This window comes from Schistocerca americana, chromosome X (genome assembly GCF_021461395.2).
Source record: "Schistocerca americana isolate TAMUIC-IGC-003095 chromosome X, iqSchAmer2.1, whole genome shotgun sequence".
NCBI classification, from domain to species: domain Eukaryota; kingdom Metazoa; phylum Arthropoda; class Insecta; order Orthoptera; family Acrididae; genus Schistocerca; species Schistocerca americana.
Genome location: NC_060130.1, coordinates 828094407 through 828107173, shown reverse-complemented (window position 1 = coordinate 828107173; position 12767 = coordinate 828094407).

Genomic DNA, 12767 nt, shown 5'->3' with positions numbered 1-12767 from the left:
TGTTTATACCAAAGTAGCAACGCCAGAAGACAGAAATTGCAGAACGACTTGCAGAGAACTGATGAAACTGGCGTTTGACCCTCAACGTAAATAAGTGTAACATATTGCGCATGCATAGGGAATGAAATCCACTACTGTACAGCTACACTATTGACGACAAACAGCTGGAGGCAGCGTCTGCAGTAAAATATCTAGTCTAACTATCCAGAGCGACCATAACTGGAATGACCATATAAGACAGATAGTGGGAAAAGCAGACACCAGACACAGATTCATTGGAAGAATCACCCATGAAGGAAGTGTCTTACAAGGCGCGTGTTCGCCCGATTCTTGAGTACTGTTCATCTATCTGGAATCCCTATCAGGTAGGGCTGATAGAGGAGATAGAGAAGATCCAACGAAGAGTGGGCACGTTTCGTCACGGGATCGTTTAGCTGGCGAAAGAGCGTTACGGAAATGCTCAACAAACTCCACTGGCAGACGTTACAAGAGAGGCGTTGTGCATCACGGAGAGATTTACTATTGAAATTTCGGGACAGAACTTTTCAGAAGTAGTCACATACATCTCGCGTCTTGACCACGAGGAGAAAATTCGAGAAATCAGAGCCAATACAGAGTCTTACCGACAGTCATTCTTCCCACGCACTGTTCGCAAGTGGAACAGGGTTGGAGGGATCAGATAGTGGTACGAAAAGTATGATGTAGATATAGATGGACGATAAATACGTTAGACAAGAAGAAAATAGAAGCTTTAGAAATGTGGTGCTACAGAAGATTGCTGAAGATTACATGGGTAGATCACGTAACTAATGAAGCGGTACTAAATAAAAATGGGGAGAAGAGGAATCTGTGGAATAACTTGACTAGAAGAAGTGTTCGGTTGATAGGACACTTTCTGGGGCATCAAGGGATCACCAATTTAGTATTGGAGGGAAGCGTGGAGGGTAAAAACCGTAGAGGGAGACCAAGAGATGGATACACTAAGCAGATTCAGGCAGATGTAGGTTGTAGTAGATACTCGGAGATGAAGAAGCTTGCACAGGATAGAGTATCATGAACAGGTGCATCAATCCAGTCTCTGGAATGAAGACCACAACAACAAACAACTAATGTCTGCTCCGAATAATCCAATTCATCTGGGTAGTGGGGAAATTTTAATGCCTTTTTCTCCAATAAAATACTTACGCTGCTTCGTCAAAACATTTGTGAGAAATAGTCGAACACCAGCAATATAAGAAAAACAGGAGATAGGATCCTTCATGTGAAATTTCACACAAGAAGGTGTTGCCTGACCGATATAAAACCGACCTGACTATGTAGTGTGCGTATTTATGACGGCCTGCGAGTCGGCGTTTAACACGGTAAGTCTGCCCTGTTCTTGGCAGCGAGACGTGATTCCAGCGCGCTCCAACGAATTTATCTTCTCACCAAAGCAGCGGTCGGGACGTTGCTCCTTTGTAGTCTAGGCGCCCTTTAAAGGGAGAAGAGCGACTTCCAATACCTTTAAGAAAGTCGCCACCTCCACTAAAACAGAGTTTCAGCCTGGTAGCCCCGGTCAAAGGCGATCTCATTCAATTAACGCACTTCCACCGTGACCTTAATGAATGTGCAAAAGCCAAGCACGCTTCAGATCGCGACAGATGGGAGTATTTTGGTGGCCTCCCGTATGAGACGTTAGTACGTCAGCGTGCTTCCCATTGCTCCTCGGTCATGATCCACGCAGTTAATAGTAACTGAACGTCTGCGTCGGAATTATGTCAGCAACGAAGCATCGCTTGCCGGATAAAATGCGTCATTATTCATCAAAAACGAACAGGAGAAAACCTCCAAATTAGAGCCACAAAACTATTCAACCATAAAAATAGTTAACTAGCCGGCTAGTGAATTAAAATTAGCTTTACATTCTTCACCTTTATGACAGAGTGTGTGGGTGTGTACTTAAAGAAATTTTGGATACGTGAGAACACTAGGAGCATAGCCGGTTTCAGAGCATACAGTTTCACTACCTAATGCCTACCATCAGCTTTAATGGAGTCACAAGAAAATTATGTGTTTCTTTTTTTATACATCAGCATTCAGTTTTCTCTAAATGGATAGCTGTTGTAAGTTACAGCCTATAGTATTATCTGTAGTTCTTATACTTGAATATTGTACATCTATAACGGTAACTCGACCATGAATGGATTATCGTAATAACCACCACTACATTCATAATGCAAACATTACGTTTCAAACGTTGCTGCTGAATTCTATATAGTCAACTTAAGTAAAAGTGCTAAACAAGAGATAGAACAGCAATATTTTGGTAATATATGTTTCTGATTTTTTTGGTTGTGAAATGTTACTACACCTGTTAACCTCTTTCCACTTTAATTAAAGGTTCTCACCTTAAGCTCCTACAGAAGTGTAATATTAACCCTAGTGGTACCAACGTATTTTTCATAACACGCATTTCCAAGGGGAGGGGGGGGGGGGAATTTATACCCACCAAAAACAAAACAAAAAATTTAAAAACTAAATTCGCTAATAGTTGTAGACTTGCATTAACAACATACTTTTTAAAGAGATACTGATGTGTAGGTGGTGTTCAGAACATGAAAATATCATTTAAGTTTTCATCTGTTGATCTTTCCTCACTGTTTCTCGCTTTTCCACTATCCAGTCAACTTCTCCATACTTGATTGCTTGTGTAGTGCTGCGATACATTTCTGTAAACTGTCATTCATCATATTCGATAAAAACATAATGAGGAAATTGCATAACACAACTTTAACAAGCAGGTTTTTCTTTAATTCCATACATTTTTACTATACTCGGATTATTATTATTATTATTATTATTATTATTATTATTGTATACTCCTCATATGCCACGCATATTATAACGTCGTGTCATGATATCTAGTTAGATCTAAGATAAATAAATAAATAAATAAATAAATTATTGTGGCATAGTTTGACATTACTTGAGACAATGCATACTTAGTTTTTAATTATTCAAGTTTCATGATACAATAAAGTAGTGCACTGCCATATTACCACATTCTGTGTGTTTGTTAGCACAATAGTTTCTCTTCAACAAGTTTCAAAGCTTAAATATACGAGGGCGTCCTGAAACGTAATACTTCAGAATTTTTTACGTAAAAACTCTAAGCTTTTGGAACAAAACAAACATTAGTAACATTCTATATCTTTAATTTTTCATGTCTACATACTTGCAGCTCTCTGCCGCTAGAGGACTTAGAATTGTAGCATTTAGCATTTAACACGCTGGTATGTAACGTAAATATGTCGGTGCATGAGAAGCAGTGTGCTGTAATCGAGTTTCGAATTCGAAGAGTTCGTTCACAATGGCGCACTCTTTCCTTCGTCATGACAATGCCGGAGTACACACGACTGCTAGGACATTCAGCAGTCCGACGCCTTAGGTTCACTGCCACCGACCATCCTCCATACAGTCCCGATTTGGCCACATCCGATTTGCATCTGCTTCAACAGCTTAAAGGACACTTTCGAGAATTTCACTTTAATAGTGATGAAGCTGTACCAGCAGAGGTAAGGTTGTGGCTGCGTAAACAAAGCCAAACATTCTACACTACTGGTCATTAAAATTGCTACACCAAGAAGAAATGCAGATGATAAACGGGTATTCATTGGACAAATATATTATACTAGAACTGACATGTGCTTACATTTTCACGCAATTTGGGTGCATAGATCCTGAGAAATCAGCACCCAGAACAACCACCTCTGGCCGTAATAACGGCCTTGATACGCCTGGGCATTGAGTCAAACAGAGCTTGGATGGCGTGTACAGGTACAGCTGCCCATGCAGCTTCAACACGATACCACAGTTCATCAAGAGTAGTGACTGGCGTATTGTGACGAGACAGTTGCTCGGCCACCATTGACCAGACGTTTTCAATTGGTGAGAGATATGGAGAATGTGTTGGTCAGGGCAGCAGTTGAACATTTTCTGTATCCAGAAAGGCCCGTACAGGACCTGCAACATGCGGTCGTGCATTATCCTGCTGAAATGCAGGGTTTCGCCGGGATCGAATGAAGAGTAGAATCACGGGTCGTAACACATATGAAATGTAACGTCCACTGTTCAAAGTGCCGTCAATGCGAACAAGAGGTGACCGAGACGTGTAACCATCATGATACGCCAATATGGCGATGACGAATACACGCTTCCAATGTGCGTTCACTGCGATGTCGCCAAACACAGAGGCGACCATCATGATGCTGTAAACAGAACCTGGATTCATCTGAAAAAATGACGTTTTGTCATTCGTGCACCCAGGTTCGTCGTTGAGTACACCATCGCAGGGGCTCCTGTCTGTGATGTAGCGTCAAGGGTAACCGCAGCCATGGTCTCCGAGCTGATAGTCCATGCTGCTGCAAACGACGTCGAACTGTTCGTGCAGATGGTTGTTGTCTTGCAAACGTCCTCATCTGTTGGCTCAGGGATCGAGACGTGGCTGCACGATCCGTTACAGCCATGCGGATAAGATGCCTGTCATCTCCACTACTAGTGATACGAGGCCGTTGGGATCCAGCACGGCGTTCCGTATTACCCTCCTGAACCTACAGATTCCATATTCTGCTAACAGTCATTGGATCTCTACCAACGCGAGCAGCAATGTCGCGATACGATAAACCACAATCGCGGTAGGCTACAATCCGACCTTTATCAAAGTCGGAAACGCGATGGTACGCATTTCTCCTCATTACACGAGGCATCACAACAACGTTTCACCAGGCAAAGCCGGTCAACTGCTGTTTGTGTATGAGAAATCGGTTGGAAACTGTCCTCATATCTGCACGTTGTAGTTGTCGCCACCGGCGCCAACCTTGTGTGAATGCTCTGAAAAGCTAATCATTTGCATATCACAGTATCTTCTTCCTGTCGGTTAAATTTCGCGTCTGTAGCACGTCATCTTGGTGGTGTAGCAATTTTTATGGCCAGTAGTGTACATCTGAACGGTTAGCGTTAGGACGTTCAAACTGCACTGTTGGCCGCGGGATATGATAGGAATTATTATGGTTTGGTTTAGTGACGAAGTCCACTTTCATTTGGATGGGTTCGCCAATTGGTGCGTTTAGGTGACTGAGAATCCGTATTTCGGGATCTTGGAGTTTCTTCACTCTCAACGGGTGACTGTGTGGTGCTCAATGTTCAGTCACGGAACAATGCGATATTCCGTGATGATTTCATCCCCTTTATCTAAAGTGACTCAGATTTCGACAATATGTGGTTCATGCAAGACAGAGTTCGACCTCATCGAAGCAGGAGAGTGTTTTATATCCTGGAGAAGCAGTTTGGGGACCGCATTCTAGCTGCGTGGTACCTATAGACCACTGACATAGGCCTCAATTGGTGGCTGTATTCCCGGATCTGAGTACATGCGACTCCTCTCTGCGGGGCTATGTTAAAGACAATGTGTACAGCAATAATCCCAAAACCATTACTGAGCTGAGATCAGCCATTCAGGAGGTCATCAACAGTGTTGATGTTCCGACACTTCAAAAAAAAAAAAAAAAAAAAAAAAGAAAAGAAAAAAAAAAGTTCAAATGTGTGTGAAATCTAACGGGACTTAACTGCTAAGGTCATCAGTCCCTAAGCTTACACACTACTTAACCTAAATTATCCTAAGGACAAACACACACACCTATGCCCAAGGGAGGACTCGAACCCCCGCCGGGACCAGCCGCACAGTCCATGACTGCAGCGCCTTGGACCGCTAGGCTAATCCCACGCGGCACCGACACTTCAGCTGGCCATGCAGAATTTCGCTATTCGTCTGCTCTACATCATCGCCAACGGCGGCAAACATATCGAACATGTCATAACCTAAATCTGAATATCTGTAGTAACGTTTACATGTTGAATAAAGTGTGTGCACGTCGTAGTTAGTAACTAATTTATGTTTTCTTTCATATAGTTCAATAATTGTCACCCTGTACAACCGTTCTTCCTGAATATAAAATTTTGTCATACAGATACACTCCTGGAAATTGAAATAAGAACACCGTGAATTCATTGTCCCAGGAAGGGGAAACTTTATTGACACATTCCTGGGGTCAGATACATCACATGATCACACTGACAGAACCACAGGCACATAGACACAGGCAACAGAGCATGCACAATGTCGGCACTAGTACAGTGTATATCCACCTTTCGCACCAATGCAGGCTGCTATTCTCCCATGGAGACGATCGTAGAGATGCTGGATGTAGTCCTGTGGAACGGCATGCCATGCCATTTCCACCTGGCGCCTCAGTTGGACTAGCGTTCGTGCTGGACGTGCAGACCGCGTGAGACGACGCTTCATCCAGTTCCAAACATGCTCAATGGGGGACAGATCCGGAGATCTTGCTGGCCAGGGTAGTTGACTTACACCTTCTAGAGCACGTTGGGTGGCACGGGATACATGCGGACGTGCATTGTCCTGTTGGAACAGCAAGTTCCCTTGCCGGTCTAGGAATGGTAGAACGATGGGTTCGATGACGGTTTGGATGTACCGTGCACTATTCAGTGTCCCCTCGACGATCACCAGTGGTGTACGGCCAGTGTAGGAGATCGCTCCCCACACCATGATGCCGGGTGTAGGCCCTGTGTGCCTCGGTCGTATGCAGTCCTGATTGTGGCGCTCACCTGCACGGCGCCAAACACGCATACGACCATCATTGGCACCAAGGCAGAAGCGACTCTCATCGCTGAAGACGACACGTCTCCATTCGTCCCTCCATTCACGCCTGTCGCGACACCACTGGAGGCGGGCTGCACGATGTTGGGGCGTGAGCGGAAGACGGCCTAACGGTGTGCGGGACCGTAGCCCAGCTTCATGGAGACGGTTGCGAATGGTCCTCGCCGATACCCCAGGAGCAACAGTGTCCCTAATTTGCTGGGAAGTGGCGGTGCGGTCCCCTACGGCACTGTGTAGGATCCTACGGTCTTTGCTTGCATCCGTGCGTCGCTGCGGTCCGGTCCCAGGTCGACGGGCACGTGCACCTTCCGCCGACCACTGGCGACAACATCGATGTACTGTGGAGACCTCACGCCCCACGTGTTGAGCAATTCGGCGGTTCGTCCACCCGGCCTCCCGCATGCCCACTATACGCCCTCGCTCAAAGTCCGTCAACTGCACATACGGTTCACGTCCATGCTGTCGCGGCATGCTACCAGTGTTAAAGACTGCGATGGAGCTCCGTATGCCACGGCAAACTGGCTGACACTGACGGCGGCGGTGCACAAATGCTGCGCAGCTAGCGCCATTCGACGGCCAACACCGCGGTTCCTGGTGTGTCTGCTGTGCCGTGCGTGTGATCATTGCTTGTACAGCCCTCTCGCAGTGTCCGGAGCAAGTATGGTGGGTCTGACACACCGGTGTCAATGTGTTCTTTTTTCCATTTCCAGGAGTGTATTTAATTTTATTATATATGTATTTTAATACAAGGCGGCAGACGGTGAACACAACTTAGATTCCACAACGCTGCATTTTGAACATAAATAAATTATCTCATCATCATCTGAAAGGCAGAAGTTTCACATTTGAACTTCATGTGAATTAAGGTTTAATTATGTAATTATTGCTTTCATTCACAGTAAAGTATATGTTCTGGATTACAACTAACGTGATGGCAAGTGCCCTTTACAGAACACGTTAATATTTGTAACTTGCTTAGAAACATTTAAACCAAAGAAATAATACGTTTCCATCAGAAACCAATACGCAACTATTATAATACGCTCGTTCTATTTCTGGATCATTTTCCTGAGTGTTAATTACTAGTGATTATGTGACAAACAGAACACAGCAGTGAGTTTATTACTCAGGTATGTTAGTTCAGTTCATTACAAAATATCTATCAATATATTGTTGTTGTGGGTTGGCAGGAGAGCCAACACCGTTTTACTAGAGGAAGCCGAAAGGCACACGTTTTAGCTCACGCAGGCTGGCGTGAGTTCTGGAACAGGACAAGGAAATTAGAATTTAGTAAAACGGACGTAGCTGGTGGAATACTTAACTTTAATCCATTAATGATGATCGTCGGTCTTGGCGGTACATGATTCATAATATCAATAGTAACTGGTAATGGCGCCTTGTTAGGTCGTAGCAAATGACGTAGCTGAAGGCTATGCTAACTATCGTCTCGGCAAATGAGAGCGTATTTTGTCAGTGAACCATCGCTAGCAAAGCCGGTTGTACAACTGGGGCGAGTGCTAGGAAGTCTCTCTAGACCTGCCGTGTGGCGGCGCTCGGTCTGCAATCACTGATAATGGCGACACGCGGGTCCGACGTATACTAACGGACCGCGGCCGATTTAAAGGCTACCACCTAGCAAGTGTGGTGTCTGGCGGTGACACCACAATTGTATTTAATCATCTAGTGGCTTTCACATTGAATCTGCAGTTCTCTTATTGTGTGTGGGCTAGAATTTGTTAGTACTTTTCATTGTTCTAAGGTAAAGACCTCTTTTCCCACATTAAAAATATACAGTAATGTGCTGCAAAGTTGTAAAGTTATATGAGCCATAGACAGAGCTTTGGCTTTTCCATTGTGCACTCTCCTGCTAACAGAGAAGCGTGAAGTTCCTCCTGCATCTGGAACAATGCTCTTAATGCTCCAGGAATATCATTATCTGGTGAGATATATTATTTTCCTATCTTTGGGTCTTACCCCTTATACAGACACATTTTATTCGCGACTGCGAACTCGGACCATTTTTGTAGTGTTAGAGAACGTAGTAGCATTATAAACTGATTAAAGCTAATGTGTCATTAAATCGAAGTGAATTTCTTCAAAATGGTTCAAATGGCTCAGAGCACTATGGGACTTAACATCTGTGGTCATCAGTCCCATAGAACTTAGAACTACTTAAACCTAACTAACCTAAGGACATCACACACATCCATGCCCGAGGCAGGATTCGAACCTGCGACCGTAGCAGTCGCGCGTTTCCGGACTGAGCGCCTAGAGCCGCTAGACCACCGCGGCCGGCGAAGTGAATTTCTTATTTTGGTTCCAATCCAGCTGTTATTAAAGATAAGAACTAGCTACAGCATAAAATTTACGAGAAAATACAGTTGACGAAGTTTATGAAGGTAACCCACACAGCCACAGATCACGGATATCGGTGTGAAGAGCCACTCAGTAGCAGCAGTAATCATTAAAATCATTAAAAGAAGATTGAAAATAGTTCACATTTTATGTTTTTAGATTTCGGAAGAACATTGAAACCCAGCTTTAATTAACGAATTAAATACAATGAGCCCCTGAGTATTGCAACAACAGTTAAATACAAAAGTACTATTGGTTATAGCAGTGGCCATACATATGAATGTCAGCTATCATGGGAATATCAGTACCATTTCTTATTGACATACAGGTTACTTCCATTGTGCCTGCCATTAAATAAATGTATTTTTTCTTCTTTTGTTAGATTTCAGTTCAAATAATAGATTACTACATCACAAGTAAGAGTGCAGGACAATTTAAAAAATTTTAATCAAAGTGATATTGCAGTCATTTCAATTTCACTATTAACTATCTATTTTCCTATAAATTCTCAGATTTTCGTGGCTTTGACATATTAACTCTCTCAGGCACTGACAATCTGCTGGCGAGAATTACGTAGTAAGACGGAAAGAACTGGGGATGAGAACGACAGGAATACAATGCAGATAGTTAAATTACATTTCCCATTCTATCAAGCATGGTGAACAATAGCTTCCTTTATCTTTCTTTCTGGCAGTTTTCTCAGATGATGCCTTTGATTCCGTCGCATATATCGATGTCAATTTTGCAGTTGTCTACGTGTCTCTGGTGTACATTCAACAGACTGTACTTCCCCAGTGCTTATTAGATCTCATTGGGTCAGATGCTTTTCCGTGATCTGGCAAATTTATTTTGATTTTAACGCTGTGGCCGGATGTCTTTCCTGTTACCATAGTCAGAGAGATGTAACGTGCACGTCCTGTCTGTCGTTTTTTGTGTATGTTATCGTATTTTTTAACTGTTTGCGTATTGTATTTTCTGGGGTGGAGATTGGAGCAACCCCAGCATTCACCTAAACGATTGTGAAAAACCGCCTAAAAGCACAGTTAGGCAGGACACCGTACCACACCAACGGCTGTTAATCTGCGCGACCGCTACGGCCGCAGGTTCGAATCCCGCCTCGGGCATGGATGTGTCTGATGTCTTTAGGTTAGTTAGGTTTAAGTAGTTCTAAGTTCTAGGGGACTGATGACCTTAGAAGTTAAGTCCCATAGTGCTCAGAGCCATTTGAACGTTTTTTTATTTATTTAATTACTTATTTTATTATATTGTTAATCTGCCGCGCATATTCTATCCGGATGTAGCTCACTTCACTGTTTCGGAAGCTAGCGTTTTACGCTATACGAACAGCTCACATGAATTTAGATGACTCGACCACTAACACATGCAACACTGTGTCCAGGTGATGTTATGTATCATCGACATTCTAGATCAAAAAGAAAAAAATGAATCCTGTTTTGGTTAATAAGGAGTATCAGTGAAAATTTATAGCTGCCAGACAGTCATACAGAGCCATAACGGCTCTTTCATGTAAAAATAAATAGAGCAATGGATTAAATTTCAAAAGTGCAGCTGGACTTTGTTGATTTCTCTACTATTACCTTCGCCAATAAATTTATAGCCATCTTCCAAGTGATTAATAGAGCCGTTTAACGACAGACGGTGAAAGAGAATTTATCGTTTTATGTGTCAAATAATGTGGCGATGTGCGCCAAGGACATTTTGAAGTCCGCAATTTCTACATGTTAGTTGTATGTCGGGCTGTTTCTCGACCCCATGAAAGACACAACGTTGTCTGCGGTTGCAACTGCATACCTACCATAACTTCTCTACTTGCTCCCACACGAGACAAACAAATCCACAGCTGGGGAGCTCACGTTAAACAGTCAAACCAAACCTCATACCCATTCAAATAGACAAAAAATTATTACGACCTTGGCAGATTTCGGAGCAAGTACATATTTTTAAATTAAGGCAATAAGACGTATGGGAAAAGCAATAAATATTTTAAAGAAATATGGAACATTTGAATTTCTAATGAAACGAGACTTAATTCTTACGGCAGATATACAGGAACGCTCTTTGTTACTTCAATTTTTGTTCGATAGTTACGGCATCATCATCGACAGGTGATAATGGGATGCACAGGTAAAGTCCTTTTCGGATATTCTGAAAAGTATGTCAGAAAGGTTATGCGAGATCTCACGTTAGTGGTACAATAATGGATTTAAGTCCAAGAATGATTAGTGATTTACACATTTCTACGTACATGTACATACCTGAAACTTGCTGGGAGATTAAAACTGCGTGCCGGACCGAGACTCGAACTCGGGACCTGTCACCGCAATATCCTTTCCTCCAGGAGCGCTAGTTCTGCAATTTTTGCAGCAGAGCTTCTGTGAAGTTTGGTAGGTAGGAGACGAGGTACTGGCAGAATTGAAGCTGTGAGGACGAAGCGTGAGTCGGGCTTGGGTAGCTCAGACGGTGGAGCACTTGTCCGCGAAAGGCAAAGGTCCCGAGTTCGAGTCTCGGTCCGGCACACAGTTTTAATATACTAGGAAATTTCACATCAGCCAACACTCCGCTGCAGAGTGAAAATGTCATTCAGGTACATGCCTAGTTGTTGTGCAGCTGGTGTATAATACTAGCTGTAAAATGTAAATTCTATTAGTAGCGTCAGCTATCATTCGTGTTATGTTAAAAGTCTTACTTTATTGGATATAAAAACTATGGAAACCGTTTTAATGAATATCAAAACCTAAAAACGTCTACCGTCGTACAAAATGAAACTTGAACTCCGTCCGTCATACTACGACGATAGACACACAATTTTTGCAGTACAAAAATTTTAAAAAAGGTAAAAAACATGAGAAACTATGATTTATTCTATAATCTGTCATTCAGCAACAGAAATTGTATATATTAGTTATCCATCTCAAATTATTATTCACTCGTTCCCTTCCTTAAGTTTAGAAAGTTTAATTTAAAATGCTCTAGTGTATATGAGCATTCATTTAGACTACGCAGTTTGGTGCGCGACTGAATGAATCCGAGTTCAGTAGTTCAGTATTTGCGACCTGAAATATCTGTGTATTTTTTTTAACTTCCTGCATGGAAGCACGTAATATGCAGGATCATACGCAAAACTGAAGAACAAACTTTCAGTAATGAACCAGTTGTTTCTGTTTCAAGTACATTTCTATAATCGCTGCTACTGCCATATAAAAACAAAATAACGGCTTTCTTCTGCGGGTGAAATTTTATATCGCAGTTTATAAATGAGGTTTCAGTGCTGTCCAGAACGAATCGTAACTTCAATTCAGGTACATTCGCAACATTCTTTGCTATGAAATATTCTCTGTATATGCACTGAAGCTCGCTTGCGCTCGTATTATATTGTCAAAACTCTAAATTTTATAAAAGATATGATAAAAGTACCCTCGTAAACCGTATCAGAGTTTATAAAATATCTTTTATGAAAGGTATTTGACAGTGATCTTCTGTAGTGTACTACAGAACTTAGCCGGCCTTTCTTTTCTATTCCATTCGAGCCATACAACACCGAAGCAGACTACCTAGTAACTTGCGTATAATTCACAACCATACCGCAAATAAGAGGAGAGGAAAGCTTTTCTCGCTATCATCGCGTAACATCTCTATCGGCGTACACATTATCTTCCTTCTGTCCACCAGAAAATCA